Raw genomic sequence first — 7,063 nt, forward strand, 5'->3', positions numbered from 1 at the left:
ATACGTAACAAAAAATTAGACCCACTCGATTTTTTTTCTTTGTTCGATAAATATTAACTGGAGGTCAGGTCATGTCCATATATGCGAACAAATCCGGGTAAAGGAGCTTTACCGACAGTGTAACCCATAAAGAATGTATAGAGCCCAATACGTAACAAAAAATTAGACCCATTTGATTTTTTTTTCTTTCTTCGATAAATATTAATTGGAGGTCAGCTCATGTCCATATATGCGAAAAAATCCGGATAAAAGAGCTTTACTGACAGTGTAACCTCCAAAACACATAAAAAATGTATAGAGCCCAATACGTAACAAAAAATTAGACCCACTCGAATTGTTTTCTTTCTTCGATAAATATTAACCGGAGGTCAAGTCATGTCCATATAGGCGTAAAATCCGGATTAAAGAGCTTTTCCGACAGTGTAACCTCCAAAACGCATAAAAAATGTAAAGAGCCCAATACGTAACAAAAAATTAGACCCACTCGAATTTTTTCTTTCTTCGATAAATATTAACTGGAGGTCAGCTCATATCCATATGCGAAAAATCCGGATAAAAGAGCTTTACCGACAGTGTAACCTCCAAAACACATAAAAAATGTATAGAGCCCAATACGTAACAAAAAAAATCCAGCCGAAAAACACTGACAAATATTTTGTTCTAAAAATACTCAAAATGACTCTAGAAAGAGTCACAAATGACTCAAAATGAGTTACTGGGTCAATATAAAGTAATTCTATAACAAAAACACGCACTAATAACTATAATTTGCTTTAAAAATAACCAGAGCCCAATACGTAACAAGAAAAATTCTATGTCTAAAGAAAAAACACTGTCAAATTTTTTTCTAGAAGACTCAAAATGACTCAAAATGAGTTACTGAGTCAATATAAAGTAATTCTATAACAAAAACATGCACCTAATAACCATAATCAGCTTTGTTCTAGAATTATTCAAAATGACTCAAAATGAGTTACCGGGTCAATATAAAGTAAGTTTATAGCAAACAAAAAATGCAACTAATCACCACAATAACCAGAGCCCAATACGTAACAAAAAAATTCTAAGTCTAGAGAAAAAACACTGTCAAAATTTTTTTTCTAGAAAGACTCAAAATGACTCAAAAGGATTTACTGAGTCAATATAAAGTAATTCTATAACAAAAACATGCACCTAAAACCCATAATTTGCTTTAAAAATAACCAGAGCCCAATACGTAACAAAAAAATTCTAAGTCTAGAGAAAAAACACTGTCAAAAATTTTTTTTCTAGAAAGACTCAAAATGACTCAAAAGGATTTACTGAGTCAATATAAAGTAATTCTATAACAAAAACATGCACCTAAAACCCATAATTTGCTTTAAAAATAACCAGAGCCCAATACGTAACAAAAAAATTCCAAGTCTAGAGAAAAAACTGTTAAAATTTTTTTTTCTAGAAAGAATCAAAATGACTCAAAAGGATTTACTGAGTCAATATAAAGTAATTCTATAACAAAAACATGCACCTAAAACCCATAATTTGCTTTAAAAATAACCAGAGCCCAATACGTAACAAAAAAAATTCTAAGTCTAGAGAAAAAACACTGTCAATTTTTTTTTTTTCTAGAAAGACTCAAAATGACTCAAAAGGATTTACTGAGTCAATATAAAGTAATTCTATAACAAAAACATGCATTTAATCATGATAATGTCCTTTTAAAATATCCAGAGGCCAATACGTAACAAATAAATTCCAAGTCTAGAGATAAAACACTGTCAAATATTTTGTTCTAGAAAGACTCAAAATGAGTTACTGGGTCAATATAAAGTACTTCTATAAAAACACATGCACATAATATCCATAATTTGCTTGAAAAACAACCGGAGCCCAATACGTAACAAAAAAATGTATAGAGCCCAATACGTAACAAAAACCACTACAGAGGGAGGGAGTATGAATAAAGTAATTTTAATCAAATTTTAGTTTTGTTACGTATTGGGCGGGATGATTTATTTTTTGCCACTTTTTGTTCTAGGTAGAAGAGGTTGAGCCCAATACGTATCAAATTGATACGTACTGGGATTTTGTTACGTACTGGGCTCTTACAACATGCTTGTGTGACCATGGTAAATACGTATACCAGTACTTTGGTGTTTTTCTTCTTTTTTTAAAGTCTAAAACAGGTTTTTATGTCAAAAATGGTCTCTTTTGGGGTGCTTATTGTTAAATCTGCTCAAATCGCATGGGTTGAGGTACCTCATTTGTATGTATTTCCCTTGGGATAGGCCTACTATTTTAGTCCCAATTTGTAGTGACATCACTCTGTATGTTTTAAACATACAGAATTTTACAAATTATTCTTATCATACAATGTATTCTTCATGCACATTAGTACCCCCCATGTGGGCCCCCTCCCACATACCCGAAGAGTTGGGTGGTCAAAAATGTGATGAATCATCGTCTTTATATTGCGCATTACATTTGTATATGGTCAATTCCAGCGAAAGCAGGACAAAATTCTCTCTATGTTAACTTTCCACTTTAAAATGTCATTAATAAAGGAAATCACGTTATTGATGGAGCATATCATGTCACGTCCAATGTGCTCTCTTTGTGCATGTAGGCCTTTACTAGCAAGTCATACCAGGGGACAAGTTATGATAGCTTAAATGATTTGGCGTTACCCACGAATTCAAAGATAAAGCACCATATATGTCACTGAATGTCCTTCAATCAAAATGAAATTATCACTTTATTTGGTCTAGCAATCCGATGGCACTTCCACCTGATGATTCACTAGACATGATCGTCTCATTTGATAGAAGTCTAGAATTGAAAAGGAAAACATTTTCAAAATGGCCCCAAGAGAGAATTTTGGCCCGCTTTGGCTGGAATTGACCATATATATTAGGCAAAAGAATGTCTCTCATGTACAAAAGTATAGGAAACTCACAACTTTAAAAGCTAGCATGTTTTATGGAAGAAGGAATCACTTTTTATATAAAAGTATAAAACAAGCCAGGAGCTTTGAAATGCAATTACCCACTCCCCATGTGGGCCCCCTCCCACATACCCGAAGGGGTGGGAATTTGATGAATCATCGTTTTTATATTGCGCATTATATATCAAATTCAGTCATGTAGGCCATGTTATCAGGCAAAAAAAACTTTGAAGAATGTCTCTCATGTACTAAAGTATAGGAAACTGAACATTTAAAACCCCATTTTTAGGGTGAAGGGAGCATTTTTTTCAAAAAAATGTAAAACAGGTTTTTATGTCAAAAATGGTCTCTTTTGAGGTGCTTATTGTTAAATCTGCTAAAATCGCATGAGCCTAGGTACCCAATTTGCATATTTTACGGTATAATTTTGAGAAACTAAGCCAAGATAACAGCCTTGAAGAATAGTATAATAAATATTCTTCAAGGCTGTTATCTAAACTATTTAAAAAATAGCTTCAAAATCAAAATTAAAAAACTAAAAACACTTCCATTCCTCAAGATACTCTCTCAAGCCACCAATCTCCTTCCAATACAAACTGCACAACATTGCATTGCGCAAGCCAGATATCTCCACACAATACCAACCTCCGCAATTGGCGTAAGATCCGTTAGGTGGTCTACTTGTTATCTATTGATTTTTGACTCAGTTATTTCTTGCGTATTCCACTCGCCAACTTTTAATAAAACCATGCCTAACTCAATTTGGCAGCAAAATTGAGCATTTGCAGATTTTGCACCCAGGTCTTCAATTGGTTGATAATTGTATTCATAGTTATTAAATTTTAGCAGACTAAAATTAAAGGTAAACTTTCTAAATTTCTTTGTTTTTTAATGACAGATGATCAGTGCCATACAAGCTATGGAGAAGCATTCCGCATTGGATAGGGGAAAGGGAGACAAGACAAAGTCTATTATCAGCGTCAAAGAGGTTAGTACACCTGGGAACATTTGAATTCCCTATTATTATTTTCAACTGAACTTTTGTATTGTGTGTATTTTCTTGTACTATTGAAACAAAAAATCTCAAACAGTGCATGTACAGTTAAATGCAATTTTGTGTGATACTGTAAAATAAGCACAATAAATGTGCATGTATGTGTTGCATCATTCAAGCTGAATCCACATAGAGCACCCTGAACTTCCGACAATCAGGCAGGATGCTGTACACAGCTTGTCCAAGAATTTTTTTTAAACAATATTATAAAATGGGTAAAATCCCTCAAATTAATGCCATATATTAAGGTTTTTTTAGTTATTTGCTATGCAATATTTCTTTACTAAATGTTACTATAAAATTCTCCACTAAAGTGTTACTATTTCAATGTGACCCCTGGGTCTCATGGCAGAACAGAGGATACCTTGAAATATCCACTCAATGATAACCCAGGCAAAAGAAGAAAAAAACAAACAAAACAAAAACTATCTCTGCACATGTCAAATCAGAAAGAGACTTGGAGATTTTTGACCTCTTGGACATGGACCAAACTGTGAATCAGGTGTCCTCTGCTCTCCTCTCCCTTATCCCTCTATCCTCTCACTATATAAGTTAATATATTTTGCTCTAAAGTCTTTTAAGACTTAAAACTCGGTGTATTTAAAGGAGGATTTTGTTATCCTAGCATCCTCTTTTTATTACATTTTCAGTAGATATCCATGAAAAAAGCTTATTTCCAAAATTTCAGTTGATTCCAATTTTGCGTTTGCGAGTTATGCATGATAATGTGTATTACACTGCTCCATAGGCCACTGTTGTAATTTCGTTCTGGTATTGACAATATTTTTGCTAAACGAATTAATCTGCAAGAAATTTTTGCTACATAAACATTATGTAGCCAGAGGTTTCCAGTGGTATAAAAATTGCAACTTTTTTTGAGAAAAGTGGTCGGATGAGGCTGTGGATCACGAAATGCCCTTTTAAAATATGTGTTGCAATATATAAAAAAATCCTGTAACCTGGTTTTGCAAAATGTTTAGGCTACATGAATTAAAAATGATTCCTTTTGTGTTTTTATGACAGGATGTTTCAGATATCAACACTGCACTGAAGAGTGAAAAAACAAGCCGCCTCATCTTGTAATATTCAAGGAAACAAACTACATTGTAGGAGATGGTGTGAACATACAGTGTGTGGATAGCTCTGCAGGTGCCTTTCTCCAACTGATTGCCTTGTGTTTCAATTTGAGTACCCACACATTTACTCGCTCCCCCAAACACCTCTTACACCTGAGCCGTATGTACATGTAGGCAAGGGGTCTACCAAGTATCTGCCACCTGTAGCATACTGCTGGGGACAGGGGAGTGATAACCGTCTGAAAAAAATCAACATTGAACTTGAATAGCCTTGTGCATTTTTGCCTGAAATAGTGTAAAATACACAAATGTATACACATTTTGCATGCTTCGTGTCAACTAAGTAAACATCACTGATGATTTAGGGGTATAATATTGAGAAACAAAAAATGGGATGTGATGATAAATCCATCAACAAAAATAAATGGGTTCTCATTTATAGTCCTAAATCAAGATACAATTTTCAATTTTTATTAGTCAATTGCCCACATGTACCTGACTGTCTAACATTCATCCCACCAATAGCTGAATTTAGTGACAATTACCAATTAATTTTCAACCCTCCTATGAAAATGTTCCCTTCTGAAGTTTGTAATTACAGAACAGTTTTTTAAATGGTTTCGTAATTTCATGTCAGGCATTTCAATAAGAACTTTTGGGGTATGATCGGGGACTAAAGCTTCAAAATAACCAGGCACCCAGGAGCCATTTACCCAATGGTAATAACATTTTGGCTCCTGGTCCACACCAAAATCATATGAACCAGGCTCTACAATTTTTTTTAAATAGAGCCTGGCAGTTAAAGCAGGTTTTTTATTTAATGTGTAATTTAAATTTAAATGACTCTTAGCTCTTTAAAAATGGCACCTGATTCACTAGGTAATCTCAGGACCAGGAGCGGCTTTTTCCAAATGTGTGGCTTCGGATCCAGATCTGTTTATTTTGAGGCTTAATCTGGGTATGATCGGGGTATGATGTTGTAATTACATGTGGAACCCTTTTGGAACTCTTAAGATCTGTCAGTTGTGTAACATATGTTGCAATGGAAGATAAATGGCATATTTGTATGTAAAGCTGTAAATTGTAATTAGTGCAATAACATGTTAACCATCGTCTGAGATGTTATTGGTTTCAAGAATGCATGTATCTTATTTGGTCGATGTATACATGAACAACCTGAATGTTGTGCTATTTGGAATCTACTCATGTCAGTACCAAACCAACCATTTTTGTGTGAATGTGGGTAATACTAGTGGTGTATTGCCCAGACATTTTTGAAGGTTGATTAGATCAACTAGAATTATACCTGATTAGATACAAAATTGATGAATGAGGTGTGTCAATATCCAATATTTTGTATATCAACCTATTCAGTAAATCCCGTAAGCCTTTGCGAGTAGACCGGAGATGTTGTCATTTGATGTCACGCCGATGCACACATCGTTTAGTGAACATCGCGAAGTCATGCGCATTTCAAAACCTTGAAGGACGCAGTAACGATGTGCGCATCGGCGTGACGTCAATTGACGACACCTCAGGTCTACTGGCAAAGGCTTATGGGATTTGCCGAAAATGTCAATTCAGCTTCAGCAGTTCAGGGTTTCTAGATGATCTCATAACCCTTTAAGAACTTGGAAGTAGAAAGATGAAAACATCCACAAATTGCTAAAGTAGTGTCTTTAATGTGGCGAGGTGTTTTTCCAACAACCGAACTAAGAATGTCAGCCAAGAATCTCAAAGAGTTGTAACTAACTGACCCAATGCTGGAAACGATGGGTCTGTTTTGTGCACTTTTGGCAAGCCATTATATCTTAGGCACATCACACTCTGTTGGAAACAATCTTTCTTTGCAAGCAAATTCAATACACAACTGTATTGTAAAAACTTGCTGCAGTACAGTGCTAACCCACACATTATTTCCTTAATCATACCCTACAGTCCACTTTCAAATTATGTATTTCCAATATAGAACGTTTTCATTAAATTTACATAAAACCGGTAACATGTGGA

The 7,063-nt window shown here is 34.6% G+C and overlaps 1 long non-coding RNA gene across 1 annotated transcript; it reads left to right on the plus strand.

Annotated features, from left to right (window-relative positions):
• Positions 1-2,090: 2,090 nt before the first annotated feature.
• On the plus strand, positions 2,091-5,537 carry LOC140162365 (uncharacterized). The gene is made up of 3 exons (XR_011860254.1): positions 2,091-2,108; positions 3,822-3,911; positions 5,001-5,537. It is a non-coding gene; the product is annotated as an uncharacterized lncRNA (long non-coding RNA).
• The last annotated feature ends 1,526 nt before the right edge of the window (positions 5,538-7,063 follow it).

This window comes from Amphiura filiformis, chromosome 10 (assembly GCF_039555335.1).
Source record: "Amphiura filiformis chromosome 10, Afil_fr2py, whole genome shotgun sequence".
Lineage (NCBI taxonomy): Eukaryota > Metazoa > Echinodermata > Ophiuroidea > Amphilepidida > Amphiuridae > Amphiura > Amphiura filiformis.